At 41.7% G+C, this 24,198-nt stretch overlaps 1 protein-coding gene across 1 annotated transcript in view; it reads left to right on the top strand.

Moving 5' to 3' along the window:
• asic2 (acid-sensing (proton-gated) ion channel 2) overlaps positions 1-24,198 on the top strand; it is a 1,153,097-nt gene that overhangs the window by 69,870 nt on the left and 1,059,029 nt on the right. The gene's annotated exons all lie outside the window — the stretch shown is intronic.

Raw genomic sequence — 24,198 nt, forward strand, 5'->3', positions numbered from 1 at the left:
CTGAAGTTATTGTACTTGGCCCCACAAATCTTAGAAACATGGTGTCTAACCAGATCCTTACTCTGGATGGCATTACCCTGACCTCTAGTAATACTGTGAGAAATCTTGGAGTCATTTTTGATCAGGATATGTCATTCAATGTGCATATTAAACAAATATGTAGGACTGCTTTTTTGCATTTGCGCAATATCTCTAAAATTAGAAAGGTCTTGTCTCAGAGTGATGCTGAAAAACTAATTCATGCATTTATTTCCTCTAGGCTGGACTATTGTAATTCATTATTATCAGGTTGTCCTAAAAGTTCCATGAAAAGCCTTCAGTTAATTCAAAATGCTGCAGCTAGAGTGCTAACGGGGACTAGAAGGAGAGAGCATATCTCACCCATATTGGCCTCTCTTCATTGGCTTCTTCTTACTTATAAGGTTTTGAATAATCAGGTCCCATCTTATCTTAGGGACCTCATAGTACCATATCACCCCAATAGAGCGCTTCGCTCTCAGACTGCAGGCTTACTTGTAGTTCCTAGGGTTTGTAAGAGTAGAATGGGAGGCAGAGCCTTCAGCTTTCAGGCTCCTCTCCTCTGGAACCAGCTCCCAATTTGGATCAGGGAGACAGACACCCTCTCTACTTTTAAGATTAGGCTTAAAACTTTCCTTTTTGCTAAAGCTTATAGTTAGGGCTGGATCAGGTGACCCTGAACCATCCCTTAGTTATGCTGCTATAGACTTAGACTGCTGGGGGGGTTCCCATGATGCACTGAGTGTTTCTTTCTCTTTTTGCTCTGTATGCACCATTCTGCATTTAATCATTAGTGATTGATCTCTGCTCCCCTCCACAGCATGTCTTTTTCTTGGTTCTCTCCCTCAGTCCCAACCAGTCCCAGCAGAAGACTGCCCCTCCCTGAGCCTGGTTCTGCTGGAGGTTTCTTCCTGTTAAAAGGGAGTTTTTCCTTCCCACTGTTGCCAAGTGCTTGCTCACAGGGGGTCGTTTTGACCGTTGGGATTTTTCCGTAATTATTGTATGGCCTTGCCTTACAATATAAAGTGCCTTCTAACAACTGTTTGTTGTGATTTGGCGCTATATAAATAAAATTGATTTGATTTGATTTAACCTATTGCCTAAGGTCATAGCTGGATGTTTTTGGTCTCTCTTGAGAATGTTTGAGTAAAGCTGGCATAACTTTGCTGATGACTTGAATGAGTGTTTTACTTTGGGGAAACTCTTGGAAAAGCACTACTTACCTTATGAGGAAACATCAGCTTCCACGATGCGGCCATGGGGTGCACCTTCCTGAGCATGACGCATTGCCCAGGTATGTCACTGCTACTACCCCAGCAACTGGAAAAGGCCAAGTGGACACCCACCTATCACGTGTCTGCTGCAGATCCATGGTTACTTTGGGACCAGGTGTCAGCCTGAATGGTAGCCAGTCAAGACCCACTGTGGTCCTGTGGTGTGGTGGATGGCACCAGTGTTATGTTTCCAGGCCTGATCTGATGTTCAGCATCAATTTGAACTGGAGAATGTCTTAATTTGAAGTTTTCTCTCATTTGATGCAACTTACAGGACGACTTTTGCTATTGCGCTGGAGTAATAAACCTTTATTTTAAGGCAGGGGTGCCCAAGTTCGGTCCACGAGATCTACCTTCCTGACACCCTAACCCTAACACTTTCAGCTTTGATCAGACTGATCGATCAGGGCGTTTGATGAGTGCACTGACATGCAGCGAGTGTGCATTTATTTTAAAGAGTCACAGCTCTGATTAGACACACAGAGAGAGAGAGAGTGAGAGAGGGAGAGCGTGCAAGAGAACGCTTTTATTTTATTTTATTTTATTTTAAGGAGTCTGATAGAGGAGACTTTTAAGGAGACTCAGACTCTTCTAAATAAAAGCACTCTCTCTCTCTCTCAAGAGAACGAGAGAGAGTGCTTTTATTTAGAAGAGAGAGAGAGAGTGCTTTTATGAAACAATGCGACACAGTGAAACAGTCCTCATATAATGAGTCCTGTATGATAAAGTGGAGCTACGATCTTACAGTATTTATAGCTCCAGAAGAACAACAGGGAGATGTGAAGTGGTGCACAGTACCATGTTGAAGTGTGGGCGGGCTCACAATAGCGGACAGTAGCACGGCTCTGCGTGTACTCACGTGAAGGCTCCATGCTGTGCTGTACGCAGAAGAAAATTAAACAGGTTTAATTTCTTATGTCCTACGTGTGTAGCCCTCAACATACTGCTGCGTAGTGAGAAAAAAACTCCTCGTAAAGTGGGCGGAGAGCTGCTCATTACAGTGTAGACGATACGCTGTAATGAGCAGCTCTACGAATATGCCACTGTGACAGGCCCTTTAGTTGTCTCCATTGCTCTAACACAACTGAATCCAATGAAAGGCTCATTAAAAGGCTACTAATGAGTCTTTCATTGGATTCAGGTGTGTTGGAACAGGGAGACAACTAGGAGTGTCAGGAAGGTCAATCTCGTGGACCAAACTTGGGCACCCCTGTTTTAAGGTATGTCAATTGCTTAAAAGCATATATAGGTCATAAAAAGTGTTGATCTGTATCTCTTCAGGTGTCACCGAGTACAGCAGGTTGGTACTTTTTCTTTATCAAATTTGTCCCGATCAACAATGATCTCACTTTAGCCTGGAAACTGTGAAGAAAAAAAAAGCTGAAAGTTCTGGAGTCCATGTAAATTCCAACAATAATTGGGTGGGTGGGGGGGGTGTCATATGCAGCAGATAACAGCAGAGGGAGGGGGGATACAAAGGGAAACAGGGAGCCGGAGCATCACGGAGAAACTGTTATAACACACAAGCGACCTACAGAATGAGTGAGACGGGGATTCGGAGGGGGGGGATTTGGTGGTGGTGGTGGGGGGGGTGAGAAAGCAGTTTTCTAAGAGCTCCCTGTTGCAGTTATCGGGGCGACTCTCTGAGGCAGCGATGATAAACCCATCATCCTCTCCTTCCACGTATCTCTGCCAAAGCACACATTAAATTCGCTGCAGGCAAAACGATGACGGGCAATGATCACACCAGATCACACAAATACTCTCCTCTCTGTCTCCTTTAAGATTCTGAGAGATGGCGCACTTTGACACACAGGGCTTAAAAAAAAGAGCCGTGAATTACAAGCAACATACAGTAGTGTTCAGAATAATAGTAGTGCTATGTGACTAAAAAGATTAATCCAGGTTTTGAGTATATTTCTTATTGTTAAATGGGAAACAAGGTACCAGTAGATTCAGTAGATTCTCACAAATCCAACAAGACCAAGCATTCATGATATGCACACTCTTAAGGCTATGAAATTGGGCTATTAGGAAAAAAAAGTAGAAAAGGGGGTGTTCACAATAATAGTAGTGTGGCATGCTGAACATGCTTTTGTCTTTGAAAGCCTGAGGAAAATGGGACGTTCAAGACATTGTTCAGAAGAACAGCGTAGTTTGATTAAAAAGTTGATTGGAGAGGGGAAAACTTATACGCAGGTGCAAAAAATTATAGGCTGTTCATCTACAATGATCTCCAATGCTTTAAAATGGACAAAAAAAAAAAAGACGTGTGAAAGAAAATGGAAAACAACCATCAAAATGGATAGAAGAATAACCAGAATGGCAAAGGCTCACCCATTGATCGGCTCCAGGATGATCAAAGACAGTGTGTGGAGAGAATAATATGTTGTTTTGCCCCTGTCTTAAAATAACCCTAATGATGTATTTGTTATTATTACACTAATTGCACGAATTTGTTTTTATATCCACTAACGACTGGGAGTGAAGCACACTGGGATCATTCTGAACTGGGAGTGAAGAGCTGAGATGTTTTTGCAAGAGGAAAGAACTTTCTGATGCCTGTTGATTAAAGGAATTATGTGCGCCAGGGAGTTTGAGATGGCCACTCACCCTCCCTTCGCGCACACACTAGAAAAGAGGGGCAGAGCCATGCTTCGATAGAGTCTGCTGCGGGTTTCGTACGAACGCCCAGCCGGTTGACAAGCGCACTCTGCCGAAGGTGTTGGCTCTCCACCTTAAAGGCGTCACGGTAAGAGAGAAAGAGATGTTTCATGCGCTGCAACCACTTGTGCTTGATGTAACTGCTTTTGTGGGGAATAAATATACGCCTGTTTGTTCTAGCAAAATGCAGTCTGTGTGATCATTTCTGTGTGCCGATCTGACCGAACCTTGTTTCAAAACAGACAGTCTGGAGTTACCTGTAAGTGCTGTAACAGTTAGAAGACGCCTGTGTGAAGCTAATTTATTTGCAAGAATCCCCCGCAAAGTCCCTCTGTTAAATAAAAGACATGTGCAGAAGAGGTTACAATTTGCCAAAGAACACATCAACTGGCCTAAAGAGAAATGGAGGAATATTTTGTGGACTGATGAGAGTAAAATTGTTCTTTTTGGGTCCAAGGGCCGCAGACAGTTTGTGAGATGACCCCCAAACTCTGAATTCAAGCCACTGTTCACAGTGAAGACAGTGAAGCATGGTGGTGCAAGCATCATGATATTGCATGTTTTTCCTACTATGGTGTTGGACCTATATATCGCATACCAGGTATCATGGATCAGTTTGGATATGTAAAAATACTTGAAGAGGTCATGTTGCCTTATGCTGAAGAGGACATGACCTTGAAATGGGTGTTTCAACAAGACAATGACCCCAAGCACACTAGTAACCAAGCAAAATCGTGGTTACAAACCAACAAAATTAATGTTTTGGAGTGGCCTGTCCAATCCTCGGACCTAAATCCAATTGAGAACTTGTGGGGTGACATCAAAAAAGCTGTTTCTGAAACAAAACCAAGAAATGTGAATGAATTGTGGAATGTTGTTAAAGAATCTTGGAGTGGAATCACAGCTGAAAGGTGTCACAAGTTGGTTGACTCCATGCCTTGCAAATGCGAAGAAATCATGAAAAACTGTGGTTATACAACTAAATACTAGTTTAGTGATTCACAGGATTGCTAAAAAAGCGGTTTGAACATAATAGTTTTGAGTTTGTAGTGTCAACAGCAGATGCTACTATTATTGTGAACACCCCCTTTTCTACTTTTTTTTTTTTACTAATAGCCCAATTTCATAGCCTTAACCCCTTAACGTCTATTGTCGCATATATGCTACAATATTTGACTCAAATATGCAACATACCAAATTGACCAGTATGCCTGTTGTTGCAAATTTGCAACATACCATTATTATTATTATAACATTATAACATAAATTATTACCAAAATACCAAAATTACAATTTATTTTTTGTGAAAAAGTGTAATTAATAATCTCAACATTATTTACCATCTACTTAAAGGCAAAAACACACACAAAACATTTTTTATATACAGCTATATAAATTCACGCGTTAAGGGGTTAAGAGTGTGCATATCATGAATGCTTGGTCTTGTTGGATTTGTGAGAATCTACTGAATCTACTGGTACCTTGTTTCCCATGTAACAATAAGAAATATACTCAAAACCTGGATTAATCTTTTTAGTCACATAGCACTACTATTATTCTGAACACTACTGTAAGTGCTTGTGAAGAACCTGCGCTGTCACTGGTTTTTAACCCAATGTCTGTATAAATCACTCTACTGCTGACTTCTACCATTAAGGATGCAGACAATTCTAATTATGCATTATACATTAATTATATATTATAGTTATATTATTGCACCAATGATTTGCTGCACCATTAAAATATTAAGGGTGTAACACACAGACAAATTAATTTAACAAACCATGACAGTGCCTTTAGTTGAGTTTCCGTTACAGATTTGTACAAAAGTTAAAGCTGTATGGCCTTTCAAATTTCATAAAGCGGACAAAATTTTGTTTCAACTAAAATCCAAGCATTATAATGGTTTATTTTTGTAGCATGTTGCAAAATTACAGCTCATCTTAATGACGAGAACATATTAACCGGGAGGAAAATTCCATGACACATATGTCCTTTTACTTCTTATACCATCTATAGGAGGAAGTGCATTTGCATGACGTTTTGAGATGACGTCTGACCTGACCCATTTACATGATGTGCATTCCGGGGGTGTGCACACTGACATCTGTAAGATGTCTCGTAAATCACTTCAAAAACAGCGTTTTTAGATTTAAAAGTGTTCATTTCTCACTAACACTTACAAAATATATGAGAATCATATTAGATTTATAGAGATAAGCTCGGTTTATTTTGTACAAGTGAGCAGCCAGCTGATGTCACGCTACCTTTCTGTAGTCTGACTGGCAGTCGCAGTGTCCGTCACAGGATCCCTCGCCCCACCTGATCAATTATGTGACTACCAAATGTAGCACATGATGTCTGATCGCTTGAATTTCTCCCCTTCAGGGGGTGAAATGCTACATTTTCCAGACAGTGTGACTGTTGATCATATTGGCAATATCATATTATGAATTATTTATTTAAATGCTATAGAATGAAATTATAATGGTACCAAAGAAAATTATTTTTATGAATTAAAGCTTAAAAATCCCAGAGGTCAACGAGCTTTAAGTGATATCTTCACAATGTCAGCAAAACACAATTATGAACAATTTCCGCTGAGTGATGTAGCGTGACTACTAGGTTTTGTTTTATCATGAAAATTCTCTCTGGACATAACTGGACTTCCAATAGTCATGGCAGCAGATGGGTCAGTCCTGCTAAATACAGACATTTTGTTGCTTTTTCGTGTCTAATATTGATGCAACATCATCTGTTTAAGGTGTCTTTTACTCTGTCCACACATGTCGTGCTATGAATTTTAGAAAGTCATGTGTCTCTTTCTGTACATCATATGACCTTTAATTGAGGAAATACTGTCTCCTTTGCAATATTGCAAAATATGGCTTTTTTTGAACAGCCTGAAGAACCATCTTATGTGAGTGTAAAAACATTTTTGCAATATTTAAAATTTTTGAAATACACGTTGTTAAGCATATGTTCTATTCACTGCTTCAAACAGAACAGTAACAAATAACAATAAAAACAGAAAACATGGTCTTTGTCAAATATTTCTGTGATTGCTTTCTTTATTAAGAATGATTTTTTTTTGGTTTGCTTTGTTTTTTCTGTTCCTCTTACAGTCTCATTAGCATCCTTGTTTGCAAGGAGTATTTATAGAATTGTTCAGAGTATACGTTAAAGAGCATATTGATAAGCATGATTGTATGTATGTGGGGAAATTAAAATTCTATGTGCTGGATGCTGTAAACATCATGAGTTATGTGACAGGACCTGACCTCTACATATAGAGCGGGTGAGTTACTAAGAATTCAGTGTGCAAATGACGGCAGTAACATCAAATAATCAGCAGTCTGTACATGAGGATTTTGTGTGTTTTAGTGACCGTAAGTGCAATATCAGCCACTTGCAGGTATGTGCAAAATAAGACAAAGACAAGCACACATATTTTAAATGAAAATGTAATTTACTGAACATTTACCAATCAAAAATGAATGTGCCTTGAAGATAATTTGTCTTCTTTCACAAGAGGTGCAAGGTGTGGGGCAAGATGGCGGCACGCACGGGTGCAGCTGCTTTTAGCTGTCTAATTTGGTGCTTGTTTTTCTTACTTTTTGCGCATATATTCTTCGAGTTCTGTAAAGCGACCCACAGCTTCAGCCGCCAGAACCTTATCGACCTCGGTCTGAGGTACAAACTGTCGGTTACGAGTGAATTCCACCAGTACCACAACATCCCGGAGGACATAGCGAGAACACCGGGCTCTCCGTGGATTACCAGCGTGCCCAGCAGGCGGAGAAGGCGACATAGAGACAGGAAGCAGAAGCGAGGATGTCGGTGTGGCTCCGATGCTAGGCTACGAACAGCGCAGTCCAGTCCCCATTAAAAAGCCGCAACACTGCCTTTAAATCAGAGGACAGGGCCCTGTACAGCACGGCCAGGTCCGATCTGAAAAGAGGGATCAGAGAGGCCAAGGCTGCCTACAAGAAAAAGATAGAGGACCACTTTGCTGTGAATAACCCCAGAAGGATGTGGCAGGGAATAAATCATATAACCAACTACAGAAGCAGCAACCCAGGAAATGCTGGGTCTGACACCTCGCTGGCAGAGGAGCTGAACCGCTTCTTTGCCCGCTTCGAAGCAGACAGACCAGCAGCAACTCCACACCCACCACCACCAGATACTGATGGATGTGAGTGTGTTTTTATTTTTTCTCTCCAGTTCAATGAGTCCACTGATATGCTGGATATGTCACAGTTATGATTCATAAAAATGTTTTTTGGAGATCAGTGCAAAAGAAAACTCAGCCACATAGGGTGTGCAGCCAGTACATTCTGAGTGCCGGTCCCAAGCCCGGATAAATGAGGAGGGTTGCGTCAGGAAGGGCATCCAGCGTAAAACAAGCCAACCGAACTATGCAGAATCAGAATCGAATTCCCATACCAGATCAGTCGCGGCCCAGGTTAACAACGTCCGCCACCGGTGCTATTGCCCAACAGGGTGCTGGTGGAAATTGGGGTACTGCTGGGCGAAGACGACGAAGAAGAGGAGGAAAACGTTGCCACGAACAGCGGGAGAAGAAGAAAACTAGAAGGGTGGAAATGAGAGTGGGGACTTTGAATGTTGGTAGTATGACTGGTAAAGGGAGAGAGCTGGCTGATATGATGGAGAGGAGAAAGGTAGACATATTGTGTGTGCAAGAGACCAAGTGGAAGGGAAGTAAGAGCAGGAGCATCGGCGGTGGGTACAAGTTGTTGTACCATGGTGAGGACAGGAAGAGAAATGGTGTTGGGGTCATTTTAAAGGAAGAGTATGTTAAAAGTGTGTTGGAGGTTAAGCGAGTGTCTGACAGGGTGATGAGTGTGAAGTTGGAAATGAAGGGGTGATGATGAATATCATCAGTGCATATGCCCCACAGGTAGGTTGTGAGATGAAGGAGAAAGAAGATTTCTGGAGTGTGTTAGATGAGGTGGTGGAGAGTGTGCCCAAGCATGAAAGAGTGGTGATAGGAGCAGACTTCAATGGCATGTTGGTGAAGGGAACAGAGGTGATGAGGAAGTAATGGGTAGATATGGTATCAAGGATAGGAATGGGGAAGGACAGATGGTAGTTGATTTTGCAAAAAGGATGGAAATGGCTGTGGTGAATACCTACTTTAAGAAAAGGGAGGAGCACAGGATAACATATAAGAGTGGAGGAAGGTGCACACAGGTGGACTACATTCTTTATAGGAGATGCAAGCTAAAAGAAATCACAGACTGTAAGGTGGTAGCAGGAGAGAGTGTCACTAGACAGCACAGGATGGTTGTTTCTAGGATGACTTTAGAGGTAAAGAAGAAGAAAAGAGTGAGAGCTCAACAAAGGATCAGATGGTGGAAGCTGAAGGAGGAAAACTGTGTGAAATTTAGCGAGCAGGTGAGAGAAGCACTGGTTGGAGGGGAAGCAATTTTGGACAACTGGCAAAGTACTGCAGATGTGGTGAGGAAGACAGCTAGGACAGTACTGGGTATGACATCTGGACAGTGGAAGGAAGACAAGAAGACTTGGTGGTGGAATGAAGAGGTCCAGGAAAGCATAAGGAGAAAGAGGTTGGCGAAAAAGTTTTGGGATAGTCGGAGAGATGAAGAAAGTAGACAGGAGTACAAGGAGATGCGGCGTAAGGTGAAAGAGAAGTGGCAAAAACAAAGGAAAAGGCATATTGCAAGCTGTACAAGAAGTTGAATAGTAAGGAAGGAGAAAAGGACTTGTACCGATTGGCCAGACAAAGGGACAGAGCTAGAAAGGATGTGCAGCAGGTTAGGGTGGTAAAAGATGCACATGGTAATGTGCTGACAAGTGAGGAGAGTGTGCTGAGAAGGTGGAGGGAATATTTTGAACAGTTGATGAATAAAGAAAATGAGCAAGAGAAAAGGCTGGATGATGTAGTGAGAGTAAATTAGGAAGTACAAGAGATTAGCAAGGAAGAAGTGAGGGCTGCTATGAAGAGGATGAAGAGTGGAAAGGCAGTCGGTCCAGATGACATTCCAGTGGCGGCATGGAAATGTCTAGGAGAGATGGCAGTACAGTTTCTAACCAGATTGTTTAATAAAATCTTGGAAAGTGACAGCATGCCTGAGGAGTGGAGACGAAGTGTGCTGGTTCCTATTTTCAAGAACAAGGGTGATGTGCAGAGCTGCAGTAACTACAGAGGCATAAAGCTGATCAGCCACAGCATGAAGTTATGGGAAAGAGTAGTAGAAGCTACGCTTAGAAAACAGGTGAAGATCTGTGAGCAGCAATATGGTTTCATGCCGAGAAAGAGCACTACAGATGCAATGTTTGCTCTGAGAATACTGTTGGAAAAGTACAGAGAAGGACAGAAAGAGTTACATTGTGTGTTTGTGGACTTAGAAAAACCTTATGATAGGGTGCCAAGAGAAGAGTTTTGGTATTGTATGAGGAAGTCTGGAGTGGCAGAGAAGTATGTTAGGGTAGTGCAGGACATGTACAAGAATAGTATGACAGCGGTGAGATGCGCAGTCAGAATGACAGACTCATTCAAGGTGGAGGTGGGATTACACCAAGGATCAGCTCTGAGTCCTTTCTTGTTTGCAGTGGTGATGGACAGGTTGACGGATGAGATCAGACAGGAGTCCCCATGGACTATGATGTTTGCAGATGACATTGTGATCTGTAGTGAGAGTAGAGAGCAAGTTGAGTCTAGTCTGGAGAAGTGGAGATATGCTTTGGAGAGAAGGGGAATGAAAGTCAGTAGAACCAAGACTGAGTACATGTGTGTGAATGAGAGGGAGCCCAGTGGAATAGTGCAGTTACAAGGAGTAGAAGTGGTGAAAGTAGATGAGTTTAAATATTTGGGGTCAACAGTTCAAAGTAATGGAGAGTGTGGTAGAGAGGTGAAGAAGAGAGTGCAGGCAGGGTGGAGTGGGTGGAGAAAGGTGGCAGGAGTGATTTGTGACCGAAGAATATCAGCAAGGGTGAAGGGGAAAGTTTACAAAACAGTAGTGAGACCAGCTATGTTGTATGGTTTAGAGACAGTGGCACTAACAAAAAACAGGAGGCAGAGCTGGAGGTGGCAGAGCTGAAGATGTTGAGGTTCTCTTTGGGAGTGACAAGAATAGACAAGATTAGGAATGAACATATCAGAGGGACAGCTCAGGTGGGACGATTTGGAGACAAAGTCAGAGAGGTGAGATTGAGATGGTTTGGACATGTGCAGAGGAGGGACCCAGGGTATATAGGGAGAAGGATGCTGAGGATGGAGCCACCAGGCAGGAGGAGAAGAGGGAGACCAAAGAGGAGGTTCATGGATGTGCTGAGAGAGGACATGCAGGTGGTTGGTGTGACAGAGGAAGATACAGAGGACAGGGTAAGATGGAAACGATTGATCTGCTGTGGCGACCCCTAACGGGAACAGCCGAAAGACAAAGAAGAAGAAGGAGATCAGTGCAAAAGAAGAGTTGCTCACCATTGTGCTATGAAAAAGAAAAATTGAAGGTGAAGATATTTTCTACATTTTCATAAAATTTGTTCCTGCTGCCTTTTTATGCTGATCTGCATCACAGCAGACACTGTCAAGTGGAAGTCGCTTGATAGTCCTCGTTATGAAGCTCACATTCAGAGCATTTTCTCATAATTTGAGAAGCACTTTACTGACTTTGCATCCATTTAACCTGTTGGCAGCACTCTGTGTTACATTACATGCATGTATTGATGTATTTGGCATTACCTAAAACAGGAGTCACCAACCCTGTTCCTGGAGAGCATCTGCCTTGCATGTTTTCCACATCTCCCTACTCAAATCACACATTATTTATTTATTTTATTTTATTTTTTTAAGTGGTGTTTTCCAGATCTTGATTGGATGAGCACACCTGATAGAGTTAACTGGCTGGGAGTGGAACAGGGATAGTTAGAAAACATGCAGGGCTGGTGCCCTCCAGGAACAGGGTTGGTGACCCCTGTCCTAAAAAGTAGTATTGGTCATAGCCATGGGAGGTGGGGGTGCTTCCTACCAGATGACAAAAATATAATAATAAAATAAATTAATGAGGGCATTAAAACATTTGCAGAAAAATGTTTTATTTGAAGTTTTTGAGAAGAATAAACAGTTTTGAACAAGGGTAGGGGTGGTGGCCAAGTGATTAGTGCACTTGGTTTTAGTCCAAAAGGTTTCCGGTTTCAAACCGCAGCCCTGCCATGTAATGTGGAGTTCTGTCAGGAAGGGCATCTGGTGTAAAACCTGTGCCAAATCAATATGCAGATCAACGCTGGGTCTGCTGTGGAGACCTATCTATCGTGTAACATTAGTTCCAACACTTACCTTTTTGTAGCATCTATTGATTTTGTTGATGCTGACAATTTATGTGTGTGCTGACATTTGATGTCCATGTCCTGTCACAGCCTGGGTGGTTTAAAAGAAATATCATATTTTTTTCTGCCATTTAAATATTGCATGTAGCCTTTTTGGATATATTGTAGAATTAATAGGACACCTCACTATGGCACCCCCAACCTAAATCCACTTCCTGCAGCTATTATTGTTCCACCTGGATAGCTCTGCGGTGAGAATGGAGTTCTCACACTGCAAACTGACTTTGAGCTCAAATCTAGGACACCACCAGGCATAATTGAAGAGTTCTGGAACCTACTGCTGGAATAAAAGTCTCCCAACTTCAGAGGAGCACATTTTAACAAGACAGCACTTTTTGGATCAATCAGTTTCTTTGACTCTGCTTTAAAATCACCAAGTCAATGTATAGAGGCACAATGACAGATGACTACCTTGTGAGCTGTCTAAGGCTGGTCTCCCATTGCCTATTTTCAGCCCAGATGACCATCTGCATTCCAAATATGAAGTAATCATCTCTGATTGCCCACAGCCATTGGTGGCAATCCTGTGACATCTGAGTGGAAGAGATTAGTTTGAATCACACATGCGGATGAACAATGAGAAGGCTACGATAGGTTGTCACACTGTTCATCAATCAACGCTTATTGTTCCAGCGTTCCTACTTGTTGGTGATGTGGTGTGACTGGCCGCAGCTTGTAATCAAACAGGAGCACAATGGATGTGGGTGAACTGTGTACTATTGCTGCCAACTGATATGTGCCAAGAACTGCTTTCTTAAATTGCTCCCATTCATCGGTAGTCAGATGCTGTTGTGTATGTTCTGCAATCTGTGGCCTGGTTGTCTCTTCTAATTTCATTCTGATTGCCCACTTGAGCCCGTGCCGACTGCACAATACACGAGGTTGTCCCCTATCACTTGCTTATCTCATTTTTTTGTGCCATATAATTGCCTTTTTACACTGGATTGTGTGCTTGCTCAGGGGGGTTGGTAAGGTCTATATATTGTATATTGTATATTGTAAACAAAATTATTGAACTGAATTGATTGCACACTATTGCCAGGTCATGATCTGACCCAATGTCAAAACATTTTGAACACTCTTCAAAGCCTTCAGGATGGGTTAGAACAGTCGGCCTGCGATCAGCTCCTGCTGCCCTGTTTATGAGAAACTATCTGCCTCAATCCAGTGTCAGCAGTCCCTCATGCTACAGTTATTTCCACTTTTCCAACTTAGACAACTTAAAAAAAAAATTGTATCTAGATGGCGTTTGTGCTTGTCTGAATATTAAGTACACAGGTAACCAATCACTAATGGGTGCAGCTCCCAGTTTGGACTGTTAGATCTTGACAGATGTGCAACTTTAAAAGCAGACCTTGGTTTAGCAAACATTGTTCTTTGGTGATCTAATGCTGTTTATAGCCAAAGGTACAATTATAAGGCCCACATTTGTAATACAATGGAATTTTCAACTGGGTCATGTGCTTTGAGACTGAACAAACTACAAAAGTGTTTCAGACGTTTTAGTGTTTTTGTAAATCTTGGCATCCTTGGATCTACTTTACTTTGCATATAGGTGGGTAAAGCCCGCAGGCATCAGCTCATTTATCTTGATCTAAAGCTGTATCAAACAGTGCAGATTAGTACAAGAGACGTTTCTGAGCCGAAGGAACAAAGTGAATTGTTATGAGCTTATGGAAGGAGAGGAATTAAACAGGGCGTGAAGTAGGGTTTTTATTAGGTGTACTTTTTTTTGTAGTGGCTTGGTTTGGGGATGTTAATAAAGCACCCGTCTTCAAACGTAATGGGGGATGACACAAGTAAAAGTGGAAATTACTTAACACCAAACTATTACTGAATTTCATGAAGGGACAGTTTACCCTGTGAGTATTTTTAATGGATATCATATGGCAAACTGTTATTTCTTGCTGACATGGCATGTTGATTTTTGTATAGAGTATTATTTCACTTTCTACCTGAATATGTGTCCCACCCAATCAGCAACTATTGTAGGGGAGCTAGGACGCACCACCCCCATCCACAATTAAAGCAAACCAACTTTTTTAGGCTTTTTAAATAAGCCTTTATCAACAGGTGCTCAGTGAGTGACCCCAACTGGTTTGTGAGTATATTGGTAAAATATCACATTTTAAATTACTAATAGATAGTAATACACTGTTGAATTGGTAAACAGATCCATTGGCTTTGGAGATTCTGCAACCTAGGTGGGCTGCAAGATTAGTTTTTTTTATTGGTTAAATGGTCCTTGGTCTGAAAAAGGTTGATAAACACTGCTTTAGATGACAGCAGAACACAACCAGAATGCTCCAAAAACTAAAAACTGGCCTCAAACCAGACATTGCATATGGTGTCCTGCTAATTTATTTATTTTTTTATTAAACACATAAAAACAACATATAAATGACTTAATGTTTAAAATATTTCATTAGAAGAAATGTTGAGGTCACAGTACATTCATACCTAAATAACTTCATTCACAAATTTAAAATTCAAAACGGCATCCAAAATAGCCACCAAATGCCCATTTCTCCATTAAAATGCCCCTGAAATGCATCATAGTCATCAACGTGGCAATCCATGGGTGCCGAAGAAGATTGTTTCTTGGTCCTGGATGGGATGGTGGAATTCTGCATCTAGGGTTGATCAAGAGACAGGAATGTTATTGCCAGCCGACAAACACACAGTTCTTGACAGATCCTTAGCCTGGTCCAGCGGTTAGGAAATCCCAGATAATCATGGTCTGAGGCCTTCACAGCCTTTGTGTTACAGGCCATCACTGCCTCCGCCTGATCTGCCATTGAGGACTTCTTTGTTCACCAGATGTCGTCTTGTGTTCAGGGTTCCTATTTTGCCATCATGTTCACTATAGCGGCCACAGTATTTCACCCACCAGTCAATCCCCTGCTTTATTCATTACCCAGGTGTCATGCCATGGATGAGGTGTTGGATTTTGACACCCGAACCTCAGTATCAAACAATATAGTTAATAATAACAGAACATCACATTTTGGTAGCTACTTTGGATGCCATCTTGAATATCTGTCTTGGGCCCATTTTGATGTTTGGGAACATCCTGATTGTGTTTTGAAGTTGTCTAAGGAACCTAAATACTTTTGTTTGGTTTCATTTTGGGAGGGGGTTGGGGGGCGTGATCCATAGGGGATGGTCCAATTTCCCTTATTAGAAAGAGTCAAGTTAAAGATTTATAGTTTTAGTCAGGCATTATTTTTGATAGTAGAGAATGGCGGCCTGGATCTTATTACTTCTATCACCACCACTTCCGACACTACCAGTGTCCTTGGAAAAATCCTGTAAAGTGTGGATATGATTGTAGTTTCCCTCTCTGGGTTTTATGGATGCAGCCCAAAGTCCAGTGTGCATGAACAACTGCCAAGGACCACTTGGGAGTTTGCCATCTGGCTAAGGTGATATTATTTCAACATCCATTCTTGTTGTTAGATTGAATGGACTATTTTATAGGAGCACACTGGAAAAATCTGCACACATTCTTATTTTCACTTCAGTTTGAAATTACTCAAAGCATAGAATGTTGTACACATTCACCTCATCAATCCACATTACTGCACAGCAGATTGCATTCACATCAATTATGTTTGCCGTTTGCAACAATATAAGATATGTTTGTGGGCAAATGTGACAATGACAAATGGCTGATGATTTCAGCACAGAATGTGTTGGATATCTTGCATCCTTTTCAATATTTTCACAAATATAGAATATTTTTAACACCGCACAGGCACACAGAGAGTAAAGAAGTGGATTAAGTGGCTCTGTGGCTACATTTACATGACTATTCTGTGGGAGGGCATTGGCCTGAGAAAAGTGGGCTTGTGATGATAGGTTCTAGTCCCCAACCAGACGGAATGTTGATAGGAAAGGCGAATGAACAGCACTTGTCGCACTCTATTTTCCAACACTAATGTGCCCTCAAACAAGCTCCTTAATCCCCGAGTTGCTCCTGGTGAGCATCTGAGTGCCTTGCATGGTGCCACTCTGACATTGGTATGTGTGAACGTGTGGCATAATTCTAAAGTACTTTGAGTGTCTGCCTCAGGTGGAAAGTGCTCGACAGAAATGCAACAGGTTTTTTTTTTTTACCTACATACTTTCACTGGATAGATAGATATATACACATGGCTGAAATTAAACAAGTATTTGAATTTTTATTAATTATTATTATTATTATTATGAGAGATGGATAAAGGAACTGTATAAAACTTTAGCACAATCCTCAGTTTAGTACTTTTGCTTTTGGTATTATAATTTGTGGAATTATAACTGGTTTTATAAATTTAGTGCACAGCATTAACAAGCACCTGGCTCTATGGGATTGGAAATGAACTACCTGTATGGGCCGGTGTCACAGACCGAAAGGTCCCCCTAAAAATTGTTCCCCACTGATGACGCGGTTCATGGATTAACACCTCGTTTCTGCTTCAAACTGACTTTAGAATGATTTAAGAGGTTTTACCTTTATCATCTGATGGTTAATAATTCCATTAATCCATTTGATTGCTTTGGGTGAAGAGACTCCATCTCAGACGTGCTGCTCTGGTCCGAAATGACGCATACGCTGATGCAAAAGGTGGACTGATTTTTAGGGGTGGACCGTTCGGACTGTGACACTGGCATTCCATTTCAGATGTGGGCTTCAGGCTGCTCGTCTGTGTCCTTCTGTATTGCTCCAGTCCAACCAGCTGCAAATGGGTACACAGTAAAATCACCAATGTTAAATTAACACTGCCAGTGTACATAGTGGGACCATATGTACACTGGCAGTGTTAATTTAACACTTGTGATTTTACTGTGTACCAGCCTGGGCTTGTGAAGTAACCTGCAATGGACTACTGTCGTAGCATTTCCTCTGCTTAATGCTCCAGTATTTGATGATAATCACCAGCTCTCTCAGCTTCAGGGCCTGAATACGACGTCTTCACTCGAGAGCCTTAAGTAGCATCAAAGCAAAGCTTTAATTTGCAAAAACAAACAATGTAGCCTTTGTGACACGTCATTTAAAGGAGTTGTTCTGTTGTTTTGAAACAGAAGTGACCAATTTTGTTGTTTGTAGTTTAGATTAGTGCTGCCAAACTATCAAGCTTATCTTGCTACCTGGAGCAGTACAGACAGCTGGACCTGTTGTTAGCAGCTTATCATCAAATCAGAATTTGAGGGAGAAGTCGCAGTGTTCCACTGTTTTTTTTTTTTTAATTGTGGGGATGAAATGTCATTTCTATGACAGCACAAGCGCAACACCCATGGGCATGATGTCCCTGGCCATAACGAATCTCAGTCGCATGGAGTCAAGAGGCTCCATCCAGGCATCCATTAAAAGCCAGAGTGACATTGGTTGGTCTCAAGGACAACTACACAGGAATGCTTTTAACGGTGGCTCCTGTGGGAGCAGAAAATAAATTTTATTAAATCAAATTAACTGCAAAGATCAGCCAAGACACAGCTGTCTCCACTGAAATACTCAGCACAATATCTGTCCTTTGTGTGCGTGTACATCTGTCTAACCTAATAAAAATCTTCTTTTTCATTCCTTCTAGTCAATTCAAGTTACGCCAAAATCACATGCGTGTCTCTCAGAGGGCTGTCCATTCTGATGGAGAGGAGAAGAACAACATCCATTTAATTTTAAAGACTCTACTGGGTTTTAGCAGCGTGTGGTTTTGTTAAACTAGGACACGGTGTCATTGATGCAAAGCACCCAAAACCAGGACAATGTTATCAAACCGCAGAGCTGCAGCACCAGCAGCTTCAGACCTGCAGACCGACCTGCAACTCTATCACCTGCAAGCAAATACTACGGCAAATTTAAATCAGGTCTCCAGGACTGTCTGTGTCATTAAAAACTGAAATGCATATTATTCATATTATTATTATTATGGCAGCACTGTGGCTTAGTGGTTAGCACTGTTACCTCACAGCGAGAAGGTCATGGGTTCAATTACCGCCTGTGGCCTTTCTGTGTGGAGTTTGCACATTCTCCCTGTGTTTGCGTGGGTTTCTTCCGGGTGCTCCAGTTTTTCCTTCCACATCCAGAGACATGCAGGTTAGGTGGATTGGAGTCTTTAAATTGTCCGTAGGTGTGCGAGTGGGTGTGAATGTGTTTGTTTGTCTGTTTGTGGCCCTGTGACAGACTGGCGTCCTGTCCTGGGTGTACCCCGCCTCACTCTCTATGACTGCTGGGATAGGCTCTAGTCCCCCGCGACTCTTGATTGGACTAACAGATTGAAGATGAGTGTGAGTGTGTGTGTATCACTCTGGCATGTGTCACTGCTGGCTGGTATCATAAAAAAAACATATATATATATATATATATATATATATATATATATATATATATGACCGGTATTGTATCACTTCCTGTTCCGGAGCACAGCGGTGTTTTGCTGTATCTGTTAGCTGTTAAATCTGCGCAGTTAGATTGATCTAGAATAACGATTTATTTCACAGTGTAATCTTCACGTGCCTTAACTAAAGCACTCCCTCTGCTGAATCACCTCTAAATTATTTACACATTATTCACTTCGTGTGTTTTTAGGAATCCGCTAGCTTAGCGCAGCTACTAGCTCTTAGCCAGTTTAGCATTTCGGCTTCTCCTGTCTCTCCTGCACTTTTCTGCTCTGGGTGTGAAATGTTTAGTTATTCCTCGGCCTCCTTTAGCAGTAATGGTACTTGTAATAAGTGTAGCTTATTCGTACCTTTGGAGGCCAGGCTGGGTGAATTGGAGACTCGGCTCCGCACCGTGGAAAATTCTACAGCTAGCCAGGCCCCTGTAGTCGGTGCGGACCAAGGTAGCTTAGCCGCCGTTAGTTCCCTTCCAGCAGATCCTGAGCAGCCGGGAAAGCAGGCCAACTGGGTGACTGTGAGGAGGAGGTGTAGCCCTAAACAGAAGCCCTGTGTACACCACCAACCTGTTCACATTTCTAACCGTTTTACCCCACTCGGTGACACACCCGCCGAGGATCAAACTCTGGTTATTGGCGACTCTGTTTTGAGAAATGTGAAGTTAGCGACACCAGCAACCATAGTCAATTGTCTTCCGGGGGCCAGAGCAGGTGACATCGAAGGAAATTTGAAACTGCTAGCTAAGGCTAAGCGTAAATTTGGTAAGATTGTAATTCACGTCGGCAGTAATGACACCCGGTTACGCCAATCGGAGGTCACTAAAATTAACATTGAATCGTGTGTAACTTTGCAAAAACAATGTCGGACTCTGTAGTTTTCTCTGGGCCCCTCACCAATCGGACCAGGAGTGACAGTTTAGCCGCATGTTCTCCTTGAATTGCTGGCTGTCTGAGTGGTGTCCAAAAAATGAGGTGGGCTTCATAGATAATTGGCAAAGCTTCTGGGGAAAACCTGGTCTTGGTAGGAGAGACAGCATCCATCCCACTTTGGATGGAGCAGCTCTCATTTCTAGAAATCTGGCCAGTTTTCTTAAATCCTCCAAACCGTGACTATCCAGGGTTGGGACCAGGAAGCAGAGTTGTAGTCTTACACACCTCTCTGCAGCTTCTCTCCCCCTGCCATCCCCTCATTACCCCATCCCCGTAGAGACGATGCCTGCTCCCAGACCACCAATAACCAGTAAAAATCTATTTAAGCATAAAAATTCAAAAAGAAAAAATAATATAGCACGTTCAACTGCACCACAGACTAAAACAGTTAAATGTGGTCTATTAAACATTAGGTCTCTCTCTTCTAAGTCCCTGTTAGTAAATGATATAATAATTGATCAACATATTGATTTATTCTGCCTTACAGAAACCTGGTTACAGCAGGATGAATATGTTAGTTTAAATGAGTCACACTAACTGCCAGAACGCTCATAGCACGGGCCGAGGCGGAGGATTAGCAGCAATATTCCATTCCAGCTTATTAATTAATCCAAAACCCAGACAGAGCTTTAATTCATTTGAAAGCTTGACTCTTAGTCTTGTCCATCCAAATTGGAAGTCCCAAAAACCAGTTTTATTTGTTATTATCTATCATCCACCTGGTCGTTACTGTGAGTTTCTCTGTGAATTTTCAGACCTTTTGTCTGACTTAGTGCTTACCTCAGATAAGATAATTATAGTGGGCGATTTTAACATCCACACAGATGCTGAGAATGACAGCCTCAACACTGCATTTAATCTATTATTAGACTCAATTGGCTTTGCTCAAAATGTAAATAAGTCCACCCACCACTTTAATCATATCTTAGATCTTGTTCTGACTTATGGTATGGAAATAGAAGACAACAGTATTCCCTGAAAACTCCCTTCTGTCTGATAATTTCTTAATAACATTTACATTTACTCTGATGGACTACCCAGCAGTGGGGAATAAGTTTCATTACACTAGAAGTCTTTCAGAAAGCGCTGTAACTAGGTTTAAGGATATGATTCCTTCTTTATGTTCTCTAATACCATATACCAACACAGTGCAGAGTAGCTACCTAAACTCTGTAAGTGAGATAGAGTATCTCGTCAATAGTTTTACATCCTCATTGAAGACAACTTTGGATGCTGTAGCTCCTCTGAAAAAGAGAGCTTTAAATCAGAAGTGCCTGACTCCGTGGTATAACTCACAAACTCGCAGCTTAAAGCAGATAAGTTGGAGAGGAAATGGTGTCTCACTAATTTAGAAGATCTTCACTTAGCCTGGAAAAAGAGACTGTTGCTCTATAAAAAAGCCCTCCGTAAAGCTAGGACATCTTACTACTCATCACTAATTGAAGAAAATAAGAACAACCCCAGGTTTCTTTTCAGCGCTGTAGCCAGGCTGTCAAAGAGTCAGAGCTCTATTGAGCCGAGTATTCCTTTAACTTTAACTAGTAATGACTTCATGACTTTCTTTGCTAATAAAATTTTAACTATTAGAGAAAAAATTACTCATAACCATCCAAAAGACGTATCGTTATCTTTGGCTGCTTTCAGTGATGCCGGTATTTGGTTAGATTCTTTCTCTCCGATTGTTCTGTCTGAGTTATTTTCATTAGTTACTTCCTCCAAACCATCAACATGTCTATTAGACCCCATTCCTACCAGGCTGCTCAAGGAAGCCCTACCATTAATTAATGCTTCGATCTTAAATATGATCAATCTATCTTTATTAGTTGGCTATGTACCACAGGCTTTTAAGGTGGCAGTAATTAAACCATTACTTAAAAAGCCATCACTTGACCCAGCTATCTTAGCTAATTATAGGCCAATCTCCAACCTTCCTTTTCTCTCAAAAATTCTTGAAAGGGTAGTTGTAAAACAGCTAACTGATCATCTGCAGAGGAATGGTCTATTTGAAGAGTTTCAGTCAGGTTTTAGAATTCATCATAGTACAGAAACAGCATTAGTGAAGGTTACAAATTATCTTCTTATGGCCTCAGACAGTGGACTCATCTCTGTGCTTGTTCTGTTAGACCTCAGTGCTGCTTTTGATACTGTTGACCATAAAATTTTATTACAGAGATTAGAGCATGTCATAGGTATTAAAGGCACTGCACTGCGATGGTTTGAATCATATTTATCTAATAGATTACAATTTGTTCATGTAAATGGGGAATCGTCTTCACAGACTAAGGTTAATTATGGAGTTCCACAAGTTTCTGTGCTAGGACCAATTTTATTCACTTTATACATGTTTCCCTTAGGCAGTATTATTAGACGGCATTGCTTAACTTTTCATTGTTACGCAGATGATACCCAGCTTTATCTATCCATGAAGCCAGAGGACACACACCAATTACTTAAACTGCAGGATTGTCTTACAGACATAAAGACATGGATGACCTCTAATTTCCTGCTTTTAAACTCAGATAAAACTGAAGTTATTGTACTTGGCCCCACAAATCTTAGAAACATGGTGTCTAACCAGATCCTTACTCTGGATGGCATTACCCTGACCTCTAATAATACTGTGAGAAATCTTGGAGTCATTTTTAATCAGGATATGTCATTCAATGCGCATATTAAACAAATATGTAGGACTGCTTTTTTGCATTTGCGCAATATCTCTAAAATTAGAAAGGTCTTGTCTCAGAGTGATGCTGAAAAACTAATTCATGCATTTATTTCCTCTAGGCTGGACTATTGTAATTCATTATTATCAGGTTGTCCTAAAAGTTCCCTGAAAAGCCTTCAGTTAATTCAAAATGCTGCAGCTAGAGTACTGACAAGGACTAGAAGGAGAGAGCATATCTCACCCATATTGGCCTCTCTTCATTGGCTTCCTGTTAATTCTAGAATAGAATTTAAAATTCTTCTTCTTACTTATAAGGTTTTGAATAATCAGGTCCCATCTTATCTTAGGGACCTCATAGTACCATATCACCCCAATAGAGCGCTTCGCTTTCAGACTGCAGGCTTACTTGTAGTTCCTAGGGTTTGTAAGAGTAGAATGGGAGGCAGAGCCTTCAGCTTTCAGGCTCCTCTCCTGTGGAACCAGCTCCCAATTCAGATCAGGGAAACAGACACCCTTTCTACTTTTAAGATTAGGCTTAAAACTTTCCTTTTTGCTAAAGCTTATAGTTAGGGCTGGATCAGGTGACCCTGAACCATCCCTTAGTTATGCTGCTATAGACTTAGACTGCTGGGGGGTTCCCATGATGCACTGAGTGTTTCTTTCTCTTTTTCCTCTGTATGCACCACTCTGCATTTAATCATTAGTGATTGATCTCTGACCCCTCCACATCATGTCTTTTTCCTGGTTCTCTCCCTCAGCCCCAACCAGTCCCAGCAGAAGACTGCCCCTCCCTGAGCTTGGTTCTGCTGGAGGTTTCTTCCTGTTAACAGGGAGTTTTTCCTTCCCACTGTCGCCAAGTGCTTGTTCACAGGGGGTCATTTTGACCGTTGGGGTTTTTCCGTAATTATTGTATGGCTTTGCCTTACAATATAAGGCACCTTGGGGCAACTGTTTGTTGTGATTTGGTGCTATATAAATAAAATTGACACAGTTACAGTTATGTATGTAGTGAGGAGTTGTATCAGTGCCCCCAAACTGAGATGCAGCCCCGTGGTCACGCTGGGCCCCACAGCCATGGCAAGCAATGCGACAAGACCATTACCTCGTACCATCCAGAGGCGAGAACCAGCCATGTAGAATCCACACCCCCGACAGAGAGAGCAAGTTAACCTGGGACCACCCACTGGAGCAAGATTTAGCAATATCCCAACACACCACCACCCCATGTACCAGGGTAACTAAAGGTCTCCCCCTACCTGTCAATGCCATGCATGCAACACCCCCCAAGTCATCATGGAGGCAACCCAAAGGGGGTACCAGACAGGCCTCAAGCACACCACATCCAGCACACCCTGACCCACATATACAACCCCTGGCAAAAATTATGGAATCACCGGCCTCGGAGGATGTTCATTCAGTTGTTTAATTTTGTAGAAAAAAGCAGATGACAGACATGACACAAAACTAAAGTCTTTTCAAATGGCAACTTCTGGCTTTACGAAACACTATAAGAAATCAAGAAAAAAAGATTGTGACAGTCAGTAACGGTTACTTTTTTAGACCAAGCAGAGGAAAAAAATATGGACTCACTCAATTCTGAGGAATAAATTATGGAATCACCCTGTAAATTTTCATCCCCAAAACTAACACCTGCATCAAATCACATCTGCTTGTTAGTCTGCATCTAAAAAGGAGTGATCACACCTTGGAGAGCTGTTGCACCAAGTGGACTGACATGAATCATGGCTCTAACACGAGAGATGTCAGTTGAAACAAAGGAGAGGATTATCAAACTCTTAAAAGAGGGTAAATCATCACGCAATGTTGCAAAAGATGTTGGTTGTTCACAGTCAGCTGTGTCTAAACTCTGGACCAAATACAAACAACATGGGAAGGTTGT

The sequence above is a fragment of the Thalassophryne amazonica genome, chromosome 16 (assembly GCF_902500255.1).
Source record: "Thalassophryne amazonica chromosome 16, fThaAma1.1, whole genome shotgun sequence".
Classification (NCBI taxonomy): Eukaryota; Metazoa; Chordata; class Actinopteri; order Batrachoidiformes; family Batrachoididae; genus Thalassophryne; species Thalassophryne amazonica.